This window comes from Peromyscus californicus, unplaced genomic scaffold (genome assembly GCF_007827085.1).
Source record: "Peromyscus californicus insignis strain IS unplaced genomic scaffold, ASM782708v3 Scaffold_5__1_contigs__length_169319896, whole genome shotgun sequence".
Taxonomy (NCBI): domain Eukaryota; kingdom Metazoa; phylum Chordata; class Mammalia; order Rodentia; family Cricetidae; genus Peromyscus; species Peromyscus californicus.
Window position 1 is genome coordinate 126,658,701 of NW_026294573.1, and position 18,066 is coordinate 126,676,766.

An 18,066-nucleotide genomic window follows, 5' to 3' on the forward strand; every position below is an offset into this window, starting at 1 on the left:
TTATTCTACCCATCCAGGAATACCATTTAATTTTATATGAAAATAACTACTAAAATAAAACCCTCAATGAACTAAAACAGGCTTAGAAAAAATCGGGGCATTCAAAGCCACCACCATCACTGTCTATTCTTATTTTTCAAAAATTGGAATTTATATTAATCTACATTGTCAAAGGTGTTCATATTGTATGCTATTTAGGTCATGTAAAAAAAACCAAAAAAACAAAACAAAACAACAACAAACACCTGTTAAGCACTTGGAATGTAAGACTATGAGGAAGAAACCAACCTTAAAACCCTGAAGCATCAAGAGGTGACCAGAAAGATCTGGGAAAGAAAAATGTTAGAAGCAGAGGTTTAAGCAATTCCTTTTCTTGAAGGTTATATTCAGACCTAAGGCTGCCTGGAGGCATAGTCAGAGGAGGAGCTTGCCTGGAGCAGCTGGCCTGGAGGGAAACTCCACACTTACTTTACTAGCCAGGGCTCCACAGCTGCCACCTCTACTAACATGTGCTCATCGGAGACCTTTCCAGGTCTATACAGCAGATGTGCACTGGCCACAAACTCTCCACCTTTGCAGAATCAAGCCAGAGTCAGTTACTGGGTTGTCAGGGGGCTCCATAATGGCTGAAAACAATTCATAATGCCAGCTCAATGTTAGTCACTAAAAAACTGTACTGTGCTTTCCACATAGGACATCTGGGAGGCATTCCCTAAGGTCTCTGGTCACTGGGTCATAGCATCCTCTTTAGCCAAAAACTCTCTTTTGATATAGACACAGGAGACCTATGCAATGTGAAACTTGTCCTTTGTTTGGACTAAGGTTTCTTCTTCCAAAGAAGTCTAAGTCCTATGCTATGTCATCTTTTCACTTTTATTGTGCTTTTCCTTTCATTTAATTTCCTTTAAATACATAGACCCCCACCCCCGCATCTCCAAAACTCTTTCTATTTGAAACCACTCCACTGTGTCTCCTTCACATTATTTGACATAATTCTACAGCTGTGTCATCCAGTCAGCAGCCTACATCCAAACCCGGTAGTCACACCAGCTACCCCTTGCTCCTTCCACCACTACAATCTTGTTTATTATTATTTATTAGTGTCTTTACACTGTTTACTGGAATTATTTGTCTAATGGCATTGACTTTCTTCTTCCTGATCACCATAAATCCTCCTCTGACTTAGCGCTGCCTATCTCTTTTCATTCAGTTACTATCATAGTCTGCTGAATTTTCACTGGATTGCTCAGTAATTGGGATGCTTCTTCTCTCTACCTTCTAATTTAGCAGTTCTCTTTGATGCCTGTTTTCTGGCTTTCTGCTACATTTATTCTCTTGTAGAATGTCTATGGTTACAGGATCAAGTTATTTTCTTTATACTGGCAACTCAGAACTTATCTCCTAACACTATAGCTTGGACTTTATCACTTGTTGTCGATGGCACTATAGTAGATGGTAAGTGAGCAAAAGCAACTACGTATTGAAGGATGAGTTTGAAGCATATTTAGAGACTTAACATTTTAAATAGGAAACAGACAAATGCCTGCTAAATTGGTAATTAGATATATAAATTTGAAGGTAGCAGATGATGATGTGAGTATTATGACCAGCATGTTACAGCTAAGCAAACTAAAGTCAAGAAACTTCCAAATTTTCTTTCAATCCAAAGCCATACAATCAGTTTTCTAGACATTTTTAAATGCCAGATATTGAAATTACATAAAGGAAAGCTTCATGTAGCCAAACCCCAATGAACTATAAAATAAGTTAAAATTATCCTTGTTTAAAAAACTGCAAATAAGCCGGGCGGTGGTGGCGCACGCCTTTAATCCCAGCACTCGGGAGGCAGAGCCAGGCGGATCTCTGTGAGTTCGAGGCCAGCCTGGGCTACCAAGTGAGTTCCAGGAGAGGCGCAAAGCTACACAGAGAAACCCTGTCTCGAAAAACCAAAAAAAAAAAAAAAAAAAAAAACTGCAAATATGTACGATGACAGCATATCATCAGATAAATAATGTCAAGAAAAAGAAAGAAATATTCAAAGGACCTAATGGATTTAACCAATAATGTCTATTTCTTCTTCTGGTACTAAAATAAAATACAATGGCAAAAGCAACTTAAAGGAGAAATCATTTCTTTCAGCTTACAGGTCAAGGGTATAGACTATCACGCTGGCAGAAGTCAAGGCTGAAGGAGCTTGAAGCAGCTGTCCCTTCGCTTCCACAACCAGGAAACAAAGAGAGACAGAGTCTTTCTCCATTTATACAGTCCAGGATCTCAGCCAGGAAATATTACCCACCAATGTTGGCTGGACTAACCATCTCAATTAAGGCAATCAAGATAATTTCCCCTGTCTCCCAGGTCTTTCTGGACTGCATAGTTGGTAATTACCACCAACCATCACAGTAACAAATGAAAAATGTTCCCTCAAAGGATTGCCAGTAAATCTAAATTGGCAGAAGAATCAATTAACTTAAAGAAAAAATGATAACAATTAAGTAATTCAAATGAAGAGAGAAAAAAGTTACTTTAGCAAATATTCACTAAAGCAAGAGAAAGCACAAAAGGAGCAAGAGAGGAACAAAAGTGAAAAATAGACAAAATATATAAGAAAACTCATAGCTGAAAACCAAATCTGTTAATACCATGAAGAATGAATGGGTTAGCCAGGTGGTTAGTTGGGAGGCAGAGGCAGGCAGATCTCTGCATTTGAGACTAGCCTGGTCTACGGAGTAAATTCCAGTACAGCCAAGGCTACACAGAGAAACCCTGTCTTGGAAAAAAAAAGAGAGAATGGATTAACAGAAAACAATTATTGAAATTTGTGGGGCATATAGGTGACTCGTTTTCAATTCCAGCGTACAGATAAGTTGACTGAAGGAAAACATCAGGCAACACCGGTAAGTAAGCTGAAATGGCTAAGTAGTCTTTAAAGCAAAACTGTCACTAAGAGTGAGTAGAATGTTGCATGGCAAGCCAAGTGCCAAAGACTGTAAGTCTATATACTCCTAAAATGGAGCCTAAAAATATACAAAACAAAAGCTAACAAAACTAAAGGAATAAATTCTTAAATAACTAGTAAGAGCTGGGAATATCTAAACCCTACTTTGAGACATGGGGACACCACCTAAGCAGATTAATAAACAAATAAATGACTTTAATGGCATTACAAACTAAACAATTTAACAGACAAATACATAATCTGCTCAGTGATTTCAATATACACAATTCTTTCCAGAGCAAGTGAAATTTTTTCCAAAAAAAAGAAAAAACCCTTATATGAGATTTAAAAAAAAAGACTTCGATAAATTTAAATATTTGAGATCTTATAAAGTATTTCTTCTGGTCATAAAGGAATGAAATCAGATATCATATTAGAAATAGATTTGGGAAAATCTGAGAGGCTGAGGGATACAAATGAAATAATACCCTCTTAAATAAGCAGTGGCTCAAACAATGAATCAAGAAGGAAGTTGGAGAGTTCCCCGAGATAGATTAAGTCGTAACATGCCTTAATGTATGGAAGCAGTGAAAGTACTAATGAAGGGGGAATTTATGATTGTGAATGTGTACACCACAAGAAGCAGAGTGTGATGGAGAACTCCTGCAATCATGTTATTTGAAGGCCGAAGCAGAGATGCAGAGACTTCCAGACTGTCATGAGCTACATGACAAGATTCTGTCTCAAAAAGGACAATCTAGAGGTGCAACTAAGAGCGAATGCATGTGCAGTACCCTGCATTCTTCTCCGGTAGCATTTTTAAAAAGGTGAAAGATCTCAAACTGGTAACCTAAATTTCTAACTTCCCAGACTGAAAAATGAGAGTAAATTAAGCCTGAAACAAATATAGAGTATAAAATAATAATTATATCATTGATTAGTGAAATATAAGTGGAAAAACTAGTAAGAAAAGTCAATGAAACTGTGAGCTGGTTCTTTGAAAATATTAAGAACGCTGATCAAGAAAAATACCAAAGACTCAAATTACTGAAAACAAATAAAAGTTTGGGTTTTACTACAGATTCTATCAAAGTAAAAGAATCATAAGGGAATATTATGAATAAAACATGCCAACTAATTAGCTAACTGTAACGAAATAGACAAGCTCTTTGAAAGACATGAAGTAACAAAACTAATTCTAGAATAAATTAGAATGTTGAATAGTTCTTAAACAAGAACTTAAAAGAAGGTGTTGGGGATCCTTGAGAGCATGCTAAGAAGGAGGAACTTTCTGGGAAGTCTCATAGTACATAGCTATGGCTTCAAGAATGCCATGCATAATCTACAAAGAGAAACACTAAACACACACACATCTGCCAATTTCATTTTTCACTCCGGTTACATGGGACATATTCAACTCCCCGAACAATACATATGAAACTAACAAATATGAGAGCTTGTGGATGACAGCAACCTGGGCTTGGTCATGTAGGCAGCCTTTTTAAACATGTACTAAAATTCCAGATTCCTAGAAGGAAAATGAGAGTTTAGAATACAGTACATTGTTCATACAAACAATGAAAGCTCAGATACCCACCAAGTCAGGAGTGATAAGAATCCTTCTAAAGTCCAAGTTCAGACACTGGTTTTGTATGCAAGACCTTTTATAAGTCTTTGTCAGGTTATGAATGGTAATGCTTTGTGTAAAATTAAGGATTTCTTTATGGACACTATTACTTAAGACTGTAGCAGGAATCTTAAAAGTTCTTAATAAAAACAAACCTGGAGCCAGGTATTGGGGTGAATGCTGGAATATCAGAGAAGCAGAACAAGCCACAGCTACCTCACCTCGCCAGTTCCTCAGCTGATCCTGTTTCCTCAGACTGGAAGCCTCTGAGTCCTCATCCAGAATGAATCTCAGCTGAACTGCTGCTAGAAGCCTAAAAGCTTAACCAGCCAAATGCTTCTAGCTCATGGTGTTCATGCCTTATGTACCTTTCTGCTATCTGCCATCACTCCCTGGGATTAAAGGCTCACTTCTTGGGATTAAAGGCGTGTGTCACCATGCTTGGCTGTATCCTTGAACAGATGGATTTCTGCCTCTGGAATGCTAGGATTAAAGGTGTGTGCTACCACTGCTTATCCTCTATGTTTAATATTGTGGCTGTTTTGTCTCTGACCCCAGATAAGTTTATTAGAGTGCACAATATTTTGGGGAGCACAATACCACCACAGAAGACACTACATAATTTATTCATAGAACATGATACAATCATGCTGGTATAGACCTGTAAGCGTCATCCTTCCAGTGCTTGGAAGTGATATGTCAAGGGGAGAACAGTAATAATCAATTAAACCATCTGTGATCTCTGTGAGCTACAATAATAACTTTCCTTGTTAGACATGCCCAAGGCATAATAGTGGCACAAACAACAAAGTAGTAACCAACCATTTTGTTATTGAATTTAATTGCCACTCAAGAAGATGAAGCCCCTATTTGGCACCATTATCTGGCTAAATGAGCTTATGGCTAAATAGGTCATAGGCACTAGGGAAGAACATATTACTGCTACATTGCTAAATGGGCATAGTATTAAACAAATCCCTAATTACTTATCATTATATCCATAGAAAAATACTCTCAATACTCATTTGAGAAGTTTCTATTTTCAGTTATTCACAGAGAGAACCAAATCCTGGCTAAGGTACAATGTATGCAAGGTATAAGAGACCTAAGACTGCTCAGTCAGCCCTCAAGAAAATATGTGTGTGTATGTTATACATACATATATATATATATATATATATATATATAAAGTATCACATATATATCTCATGTACACATGTATGTGTATATACATGTATACACACACACACACACACACACACACACACACACACACACACACACACACACACATATAATACTTCCTATCCCCCAAGGTTCAGGGATCACTGTAAAAGAGCAGGAAAGTATATGAACCAGAGAAGATGGATGACTACAAAGAATCATATTCTGGACACATCTGGGCAGTTGCATATATTAACTCACAGCAGTTGTGCCAGAATTCACAACACCTGTGAAAACCCAAATCAGACATAATCCAGCATGGAGAGAGGAGTAGGGCACACAATCACACCCCTAATTGTGGAGAGACTGGTAATTGTCCGGTGCTGGGGAAGGATGGGTCAGTTTTCTCTAAGAGTGCAGACCTTACTAAGTTGACCATACTCCAGTGGAAAAACTATGCATCCAAAAATCATTTGAGCATCATAATTTGGTCTTGAAATGTTTAAAGGAAACAAGACACAAAGTGGAGTGAGTAGAGAAGAAGGGACAGAAGAGTGGGAGTGGATGAAAAAACACATTATATGAAACCTTCAAAGAACTAATAATAAGAGAATTGTTTCCTCTAAAACAATTTTAAAGCCCCACTTTTTCTGTGAATTCTATCAAACATGAAAAGTATATTAACATTTAATTTTACAAACACTTCACCACAGAAATGAGTACTGAACAAATCCAAATGATTGTGAATTCAGTATCACTCTGGTTCTAAGCATTATAGCATTTGAAAAATACCAACTAATTCTCTAATTATATGTACTTCTATCTTCCCAAATACAACTAATTTTAATAAGACATTAATATAAAAAATATAAAGTGACTGAGAAATCTTATCGAGTGAGTACAGTATCATTGCTCCTTGGAAAAATATAAGGTTATATTCCCATGGTCACAACATTTTCAACAGTTGATCAATACCTACCGTTGTTTTATGTTTCTCTGATTAAAGATCACTCACTATTGATTCATTAACATTGAATTCATGACCAAGAGCTCCATAAATCATGTCTAAAGAAAGTTCACACAATACATGCATTTTCTATATAAGCACGTTGCACACAGGAGCATGATCTAGATTTTCTGTGGTAATCCTGGGGGCCATTTTCAATAGCAAAATCATTAAATAAAATGAGAAGATAGTTGACACTGTGGTAAATATTTGTTTTCCATATGAATACTTTAAAAAGAAGGACTATCACTGTCTTATCAAATCAGCTGCTTATTATATACTGGGTGATTCAAATATTCACACACTTTATTCATACCCATAATGGCAATAAAGGGGTTTAAATATTTATTTTTAGGAACATACGTTTTAGAAGGTAGTTGAGTTCACAAATATCAAAACTTCAAATAATGAAGATTGATCATATGGATAAGCAGATACCAGCAACATAAAAACAATATGCTACCAGACCAACTGAGATTTTTTTCCTCTAGAATGCAAGTTGATTTCATATACAAACATGAGTTAATAAACCATACCTTTAGAAGAAAATACAAAAACCTGATAATCATTCTAACTGCTTCTAAGATAACACTTATCACAGCCCACTATCTATTCATATGAAAATAGTGAGTACTCTCAGAACAGGAGGGAACATTTTCAACTTAATAAAACATATCTATGGAGGTTAGCCCAATGCTTAGTGGTGGAAACTGATCATCTTCTGCTAAGATCAGGAGTAAAAAAGGTGTGTTCCCCTTTACCACTTTTATTGAGGATTGCATGCAGCTTGTAGCCATGGCTGTTAGGTATAAGGGCATAAAATAAATTCTACGTAGAAAGGAAGAGATATCCTTTTATAGATAACTTGATCTTCTATACAAAGAATGTTAAGGAATTGAATAAAATTATTGGAAATAATAAATGAAAGGATCATATTTTCAGAGTTTGACATAAAACAAAAAATCTATTACATTTCCATGTACTAGAATAAACAATCTAATAATGAAATCAATAAAAACAATTCAATTATTGTTCAATTCAATTCCCTGAGGGGGAAAATACTTAGAAATAAATTTAGCAAATAAGGGTGAAACTACAAACATTATTGAAAAAAAATAAAGAAGTCCTAAATAATATCAAAGAGATTCTTAAATCATAGGCAGACAATTAACATTGTAAGATGACAATACTCTGCAAGTTTGCCCAGATTCAATAAAAGCATCAGAAAACCTCAGCAGAGTTCTTTCTGAAATTGACAGAGCTCATAACTCATATACAAATTCAAGTTATGCAAATTAAGTAAAAAATATTGTGATAGAATAGAAAAGTTGAAAACTTATGCTTCTCACTTTTAACACAAAACAATGCTATGGTTATTACACTTGTGTAGATTGAATAAGGACAGATACAAGATCAGTAGAATAGAAATGCAATTCAAGAAATACAATCCTATAGACTGCAGCCCATCTGCCCAAGCCTTTCTGGCTTTTAGAGTCCTCATTGGGAAGTCGGGTGTTATTCTAACAGGTCTGCCTTTATGCTACTTGGTCTTCTTCCTTGGAAGCTTTTAATATTCTTTCTTTGTTCTGCATGTTTATTGTTGTGATTACTATGAGCTAAGGAGCAATTTCTTTTCTAGTGGACACATGTTCCCACCATAACCCAGAAGCTATCTCCAACTCATAACCACTTGAAAATATAATTGTATTTTTCCCCAAGAGAGTCTGAATGAGGAAACAAACTTTTCTTAAAGACAGGCCATATGCCCAGTTTTGTGTTTTTAATAAGATCCCTTAGTGTGTCTGTTGATGTTGCCATTGTTCTGTTTTTTGTTTGTTGTAGATTTCTAGGAGAAACTGTCTCACAGCAGACTGTCTGGCATTCTAGCTCCCACAATCTTCCTGTCCCCTCTTCTATGCTGTTACCTGAGTCAAAGATGCAGGAGCTGTGATGTAGATGTATCCAACCTAGTACTAGAAGAATTCCCAACATCCCAAGACAAAAGAGGCCTAGACCCTAGAAGAGAATCTGCTGCTGCCATTTTGCTAGACTACTGAATTCCTAACTACATTCTAAATATTATCTTTATGCTCACAGTTAAGTGGAACTACCACCCCTCACCAAAAAGCTTCTTTTTACAGAAAATGGAGACCTGGAGACCATCACAGAAAACTACAATTGGATACAATGCAGAGATCAACAGATTATGGGGAGTCCAAAAGCAGTGTATAAATAACTTCTATAACATGGTAGTAACGAACAAAACTTCAAAATTAGGCCAATATTTGAATATCTTAATTGATATTTTTTCAAATAATATAAATAAATATGTAATAATCATATTGAAAAGTTCAACATCATTAGTCTTTAGGGAAATAATGATCAAAATCACAATAAGCAAGTACTGGGAACAGTAAAGGAGAAGGACAATAAGTTGAAACCCACCTGGAGTAGTATATAGTGAGACCCCATCCCTAAGCAACTCACACAAAAGTACCCCTTCACACATACCAGGGTAGCTAAAAGAAATCATAGTTAAAGTGAAGTGTTTGGAGAAATGAGAACCTTTATACATTGCTAGTTAGAATGTATATTAATAAAAAACAGTCTAGCAGCTTTTTACAAAAATAAAAGTTTATTGTTTGAGAATGTCATACATGAATATAATGTGTTTTGCTCAAATCTCTCCTCTACTCTTCCTCAAACTCCTCCTACACCCCTAACTTTTTTATCCCAACCTCATGTATTCTTTTATAAACCCAGAGTCCACATAGTGATGCCAATATATGTATCAGTGTAGAGCCATACACTGGAATATGGCCCTGTTATATGGGTTTGCATGAAAAAAACCTGACTCCCATCCTCCAGCAACCATCAGTTACCAATGAATCTTCAGCTGATGGTGAGCCCTTCTGAGCCACTCCTCTAACTGTCCTAGAATTTTGGCCTACTTGATGTTGTGTAGGTCTTGGTCTTGAATAGGTCTTGATCTTGTGCAGGTCTTGATCTTTTGTATGTCATGTTCTTGTGAAGGTCTTCATCTTGTGTAGGTCTTGTTCTTGTGAATGTCTTGATCTTGCGAATGTCTTGATCTTGCGAATGTCTGGATTTTGTGAATGTCTTGTTCTTGTGAAGGTCTTGATCTTGTGTGGGTCTTGGTCTTAGGCAGGTCTTGATCTTGTGTGGGTCTTGGTCTTAGGCAGGTCTTGTACATGTAGATACAGCTGCTATGATTTCATCCGTGCAGTGGTCCTGTCCTGTCTTTGAAGCAGTCCTCTGTTGCTTCTGTCTCTTACAGTTTTTCTGTCTCTCTTTGGTGATGAATCCTGAGCCTTTTGGGGAGTATATATGATGTAGTTGTCTCAGTTAGGGATGAGACTTCCACATTCTCTTTATACCTTTTATAGTTCTTTGTACTTTGACCAATTTCTTGTCTCTACTTTAATAACTGTCTATCCCCACCTACTTTCTCTGGTGAGGGCTCAGTGATTCACTAATGCATGGCTATAAAGATAAATCTTTAGGGAAAAGTTTTGTATTTTGTCCATTTGGCATAATAATAATAGATTCTCTCTTAGGGCTGATAACTTAAAATGTTATAAATTCCAAGTGTATACCAAATAAAGTGTAATCATATGTCCAAACAGAATTGCACATAAGTATTTATAGTAGATTATTCATGATAACAAAATACTAAAAAGTAGCCGGGCGGTGGTGGCTCACGCCTTTAATCCCAGCACTCGGGAGGCAGAGCCAGGCGGATCTCTGTGAGTTCGAGGCCAGCCTGGGCTACCAAGTGAGTTCCAGGAGAGGCACAAAGCTACACAGAGAAACCCTGTCTCAAAAAAACAAAAAAAAATACTAAAAAGTATCCTAATGTATTTCTACTGATGTACAAGCAAACAAAACATATCATATCCATTTAATGGAATATTACTTGGGAATAAAGATGAGCAGAAATATTGTGTTATAAGATGAATGAACATAAAAACAATATGATAAGTGAAAGAAGAAAAGAAGAGACTCACATTTTCTGATTTTTTTTTACATAAGAGCTCGGTTAATGGAAAACTGTTAAGGGTTAATGCCAAGGAGTATAATTTTGGGAGTTTATGAAAATATTGTAAAATTGATTTGTGTTATAGTTGAAAACCTATAAATATGGTAAAATAATTTAATTGTGCATATTAAATATAGATGGTATATAAAGTATAAATTTTTCTCCCAATGCTAATTGTGTATAAAGTCACACTCTCTATCTGCCTATGTCAAAGTGTAGAGATTTCAAGTGGTAACTTATATTTCAATGTACTCTCTTAGTTCATATGCTAATCATACTCTACATAGATTATCACTACAGAAACTGTTTTTGGTTGAGATGTTATACTAATTTTATTAAAATGCTGCTTCATTAAAATCACTCTCTTGTTCAATGTTCCTAATCTCCTCAGCTGCCCCATTAAAGCTCATATTCAACTGGCCCATATTATCCTTCATGTTAGGCAGAATAATCTAGCAAAGATGCCCATGTCCTAATTCCTAAGAATATTAAATATATTACTTTACATGTCAGTAGAGACAGCAGATGTGGTTAAATGCTGTTCTTGAGATGGAGAGATTATCCTAGATTATCCACTAGGCCCACTGCAAACCCAGAGAAGTTTCATTTCCCTCTGTCAAGGTAAAAAGTGAAGTAAAGGGGAGCCAGAGACTGAAAATGAAAAAGGAAGTAGAATCTTGATAATGTAAGACTAAAATCTGAGGAATGTAGGCACCCTCTAGAATCAAGAATCTAGATGTTGAATAGACAGAGAAGTGGATTCTCCTATGCATAGAATGTAACCTCTGTAGCCTGCATATTTTTTTCTGATATTTAATACTATAAAATAATTGATTGACACGGTGGTAAGCCATTAAGTTTGCAGTAGTGTGTTACAAGAAAAGTAGAGAGCTACTAACATGCCTTTGTTCCTGTCATGTATACCTTCATCTACATCTTTGAATTGAACTATCCTTCTCTAGACATCTCCTCATTTTCAATGTAGCCAGGTCTTCCAGAAAACAAATACCCTCATGAAACACCCTCACATGAAATGTATCACTATGGTATCTTATATTCTGAATAGGTATTTTATCAAAATGCACAACTCACTAGCATGTGCATGTCTATGGATGGCCGTCAATTGCAAGTATACATGAAAGTGGGACCTACATAGCATAACACTGATATGTGTAATTAAATTGGAGATTTATTTGTTTGGGGAGAGGAAATGAAACAGCATGTGGAATACCAGAAACATTCTGGCACTTAGTAAAAGTAAGACCAACCACTCCTTACAGACAAACACCTTTATTATTTTTATGGAACATACATTTCAGTGCTGGATACAGACAATAAAATAAATGGTAGGGGGTTAAGGTGTAGGCTGTGCTGTAGGTCATAAAGCAATGTGTCTAATCACCCTGAGAAGAAAATGACATGAGGTATCTTGCAAGAGCTAAGGAGCATCTCAGTATGATAGGATGGTGGAATTAGTGTCAGGGCAACTGACAAGAAGTGAGAGCGGGAGACAGAGTAGGTCAAGGCTATTGAAAGCAAAGTTTAGATATCATGAGAAGTTAAGCTGCTTTGACAGTAATTATAAACACAACAGTTCTATATATGGGAAATTATCCTAAAGATATAATCAGAAAAATATTAGTAATGACTCACAGACCAGTATATTTACTACAACGTATTTACCCACTGAGTTGCCCCTGCTTCTGCTGTGGAAGAATAAAAAAATATGTCCATCAAAAGGAAATGGATTAAAAATAGTTCATAGGCTTGGTCCTCTTTAACCTTATGGTTTATATACAACATATTTTATTCATATAAAATAACTGCTTAAAGAATCAGAACATGAAGACATTGAGAGAGAAGGAAGTAGAATTTCCTTGGGCTTACTAACCATTGGGTAGTGAGCTTTGCTCATGGATTTTGATCCCATTTCATGGGCTCACCTTCCAATGAAGAAACATCCACAATTACTCCTACTTTATTCCTAATTTGAATTCTGAAACACAAGGAAGAGGAGGAAAGAAAGTGGGAGCAGGGAGAGGGTGGGGAAGGAATGGGAGAGAAAGAAGAATAGAGAAAATATAGTGATCATGAAGACTTACTGTCACTAGTTATCACTGAGTTACATGATTTTAGGTAATGTTTTCTTCCTTTTACTTTTGTGAGCTCAAACTTTTATAGATATACATCTTGATTTCTTTGTTTTTAACTAACATGCATATAACAAATCCTCGTTTCACGTTTACAAAAATTGGACATAAAAGTGTAGAGAGACATGTGTAACACCCTTCTCCTCTCACACAACTATCCCTGATATTAGCCTTGTGGGCTGCATGGTATTATTATAATTAATGGGACAGTGCTGATATATTGCTTATCAAATTTCATAGTTTACATTAGAGTTTATTCTTTGTGAAATATATTTACAAACTTTATAAATGAGTAATGACACATTTTAAGCACTACCATATAATACAGAATAATGTCACTGGCTAAAAAAATTAAAAATAAAATTTGAAAGTAAAATATTCATCATGTAAAGAATACTATAGAAATATAATAGACAATTAGAGTCAAAATTTCTCGGTCTTGTCTCATGTTTTATATGGGATTAGTATTTCATTTTATCTAAGAATAATAATGTATTACATGTAAGTTATTTAAATTAGAGGCTTAGATGGAACCATTCAATCTGTTGCTCCTCAATTTTGCAGCAGTGTCTGTCGTGGATTATGGCTAGTTGTGAGCTTAGGGAGTTGTAGTCTTTGTTACAAACTAATCAAGCAAATAAGGGCAAAGTTGTTTGATGCCAAGATCCTCCTGATGGTGATGATCATACAAGTCGACAGGCTTTCTGTAAGCCGTGAAGAAAAATAAAACCCACTGAATCTATCATTTGTCACTGCAGTTACATTACTGCTTGAGCAATATTTTGCCTCATAGCTAAAGGAAGGCTAACAGTGTAGGAATCAATGTGGCTATTAGGTAAATTTTAATGTCAAATAATTTCTACTGCTCAATGATATATACCACATGCCTTTGGCACCTTATATTTGAATATTATTTTGTGCTGTTATTTATGGCTTTATCTTTTCTCAAAATTTTGGGAAATTTATTAAAGTTTTATTTACTTTTAAGAAAATATTCACTGTTCTAGTATCTTGAATATAAGCTGTATTCAAATTTTGACCTAGAAGTTGATGCATAGTTATTTCCCCAATTATTTTAGCTTAGTAGTTCAGAATATTTCCTCTGTGCGCATTGCAGATGATTTGGAGCAAAACTCAAAGAAAACTGTCTGACATACTTGTGGAATTAACTAAAATAGTACTAGTTTCTGAGGTAAACATCAAGAGTTGTAAAAAATGAATAAATGTACAAACATTAAACTAACAAAATCAACTCAGACACATTATTTACTAAAATATGTATACACCTCAGAAGTAATTTCCCCATGTAAGTGCAAAAGCTTAAGAACTATAATGAATTAAAATAAAGTATTATTTTAAATTACAATTCTCTCAAGCAAGCTTTTTTCTCAGATGAGAATACTGCAAGATGTATAACCTAGCTGATTTAATTATACTACAGAGACATGAAACAAAAGACAGCATGATTGGCGAAAAAAAATTCAGACAACTAGATCAGGGGACTAGGATGAGGACACAGATATAATTCCATGTGGCTAATTACGGCTACCTGAACCTCAATAAAACTATACAATGCAGAAACAAAACAAAAAAAACCCCAAAAACCAAAAACCTCAAGCAAATGGTCCTGGGAAGCCTGAATCACAGCCTTTAGAAAAATTAAACTAAATCCTTTCCTCTCATGCTTTTCAAAACTCTTAAAAGACTTCAACATAATACCTGATAGCCCAAAACCACCACAGAAAAAAGTAGAATGGACACTATAACACTTCACCAGTAAAGACTTTCTGAATCACACTCCAGTACCACAGGAAATAAGAGCAAGGACCGACAAATGGAATCTTGTAAAGCTAAACACCTATGTGCAGCTAAGGAAAATGTCAAGCTAGTGGAAAGGAAGTCCACAGAATGGGAGAAATCATTGCCAGCCTTTCACCTGGCAAAATGTTAATGTTTAGAATGTACAAAGAACTCATTAAGTAAATGTTAAATAAAATAATGGCTGCCTATGCTCCAGTAAATGGTTCCACCCCCATGCATATACAGGGAATACTAAATGGACTTAGAAAGTATAGTTTTAAAAAAAGAGAGAAAGCATATGAAGTTTGGTGGGAAAGTGGAGGTGAATTGGAGAGAGGAGAATAGACAGTGGATTTCATTCAAACACATTATACACATGTATGAATATTAAATATTTAAAAACAGGACATATACTTAAACACAAATGTCTCAAAAGAAGTATAAATAGCTATTAAATGCTTTTTAAAGTGTTGAATATCCTTAGCTATTGGTGAAATATGGATTGAAGCTACTTTCAGATTCATCTCACCCCAGTCAGAATGGCCATCATAAGGGATATCAATAACAAATGCTGGGGTGGATGTGAGAAAGGGTTAGTTTTTTGTTTTTTTTTTTTTTTTTTTTTTTTTTTGGTTTTTTCGAGACAGGGTTTCTCTGTGTAGCTTTGCGCCTTTCCTGGATCTCGCGCTGTAGACCAGGCTGGCCTCGAACTCACAGAGATCCGCCTGCCTCTGCCTCCCAAGTGCTGGGATTAAAGGCGTGCGCCACCACCGCCCGGCCGAAAGGGTTAGTTTTTACACAATGTTTGTTGGAGTATAAACTAATGAAGACATTTTGGAAATCAAACTAGAATTTTCTTCAAAAACTAGAAATAGAACTACAACATGACCTTGCTATATTATTTCAAAGCATATAGCCAAAAGAGATGTATATCCTACTACAAGACACTTGTGTATATATGTTCACTGCTACCCTACTCATGACAGATGAGTAATGTACACATGCTATCCTTCATGATATTGGAGTAGGCAAGAACTTTTTAAATAGAACACCTACAATATGGGAACTAATTCCCTCTATCAACAGGTGGGACTACATAAAAACAAAGTGTCTACTCAGCAAAGGACACAACCAGCTGGGTTAACAGACAGCCCACAGAATGGGTTAAATCTTTACCAGCCACATTTCAGACAGGGGCTTATATCCAGAATTTACACGGAATTTCAGAAATTAAATACCACAGGAATTAAACAACTACAATGGACAACAATGGACAAATGAGCTGAATAGAAAGTTTCAAAGCAAGAAATACAAAAAGTCCATAACTATAGTTGAAAGTGCTCAATATCCCTGGCCATCAGGGATATCCAGTTTAAAGCTTTTGAGAAGCCACCTTACCAAAGTTAGAATAGAATGGCTGTCATCAACAAAACTGACAGAAATATTGTAGAAGACATGGAGAGAAAGAAACTCTTATTGACTGTTGATGGGAGTGCAGATTAATACAGACATATGGAAATCAGTTTAGAAATTTCTCAAAAACTAAATATAGAGTGACCATATAACCCAGCTATTTCACTCAGAGAACTCATAACTTACCACATGAATTTTGCATCCCCACACTGCTTTATTCACTATAGCAAAGGATTAGAATCAATCTAGTTGTTCATACATTGAAAAATCAATGGTAAGAATTTGATGTGTGTGTGTATTAAGAAATACTATTCAGCACTAAAGAAAAATAAAATTAAAATTTCTGCAAGAAAAATGACCTTAGAATGCATAATAATAGGTGAGAGCACATACTTTTAGAAAGAAATAAATTGCATATTCTTTCTCATACACAGAATCTATCCAATACTATGTGTATACATGTAGGCAAATGTACATGTGAGCACAGTATAAGAAAGAGAAAACAGAACAAGAAAACCAAAAAGGAATGAGGAAGGACTGAATACAAGCATTGAATGCAAGTAATGAGAAAGATATACTAACATTTTTCTAGTTCTAATTCCACTGGATTTTTTTATTGAGAGGTGAGTTAGCGAATAAAATATATTCAATACATAAAGTGTAAACTTTAAAATGCAGTTTCATAGCTCCCATATCAAATATTTTAACCATATATAAGTTCATTAGGTTGTATTGTCTTTTGATCTCATTAATTTTGGGGGTGTGCTGTTTTATTTATTTTCAAATACTTTTTATAAAAGCTTTCTCAAACAAGACAAATAAAATCAATGTAGACAAGAAGAGTCAATAAAAGTAATCAAATATGAAAAAAAAGTTCCTAAAGAAAAGTGAAAATGCATACTGACAGAACCTTCAAGATGCAGTCAAGGCAGTCCTAGGAGGATAGTTTATAGCTATTAGTTCTCACACTAAAAAAAACAAAAAACTGAGAGATATCAAATAAACAACCTAATGATACACCTAAAGGCTCTCAAAAAACATGAGAATAGGAAGAAGCAAAGTGCTAGAGAGGCCCACAGAGATCCACAAAGATACCCCCACAACAGACTGCTGGCAATGGTCGAGAGACAGCCCGAACTGACCTACTCTGGTGATGGGATGGCCAAACACCCTAATTGTCATGCTAGAAACCTCATCCAACTACTGAGGGATCTGGATGCAGAGATCCATGACTAGGCCCTGGGTGGATCTCTGGGAGTCCAATTAGGGAGAATGAGGAGGGTTTATATGAGTGAGAATTGTTGAGACCAAGGTTGGATAAAGCACAGGGACAAATAGCCAAATGAATGGAAACACATGAACTATGAACCAATGGCTGAGGGGTCACCAACTGGATCAGGTCCTCTGAGTGGGTGGGACAGTTGATTAGCTTGATCTGTTTGGGAGGCATCCAGGCAGTGGGACCGGGTCCTGTGCTCATTGCATGAGTTGGCTGTTTGAAACCTGGGGCCTATGCAGGATTGCTTGGCTCGGCCTGGGAGGAGGGAACTGGACCTACCTGGACTGAGTCTACCAGGTTGATCTCAGTCCTCGGGGGGGAGGCTTTGCCCTGGAGGAGATGGGAATGGGGGGGCTAGGGGGAAGGTGAGGGGGGCGGGAGGGGGAGAACAAGGGAATCTGTGGCTGATATGTAGAACTGAATTGTATTGCAAAATAAAAATTAAAAAAAAAGACATTAAAAAAAAGGGGGATTACTTCTTGAATGCAAAATACTTTACCAGACTCTCAGGATGAGTCAATGACAGTGATGGTGCAGAAAGTAACAAATAAATATTAATATCATGTGCAAAGGGCAGGATAATACATAAATCAGAAACAATGAAAAAAAAGGTTGTTACTACTACTAAT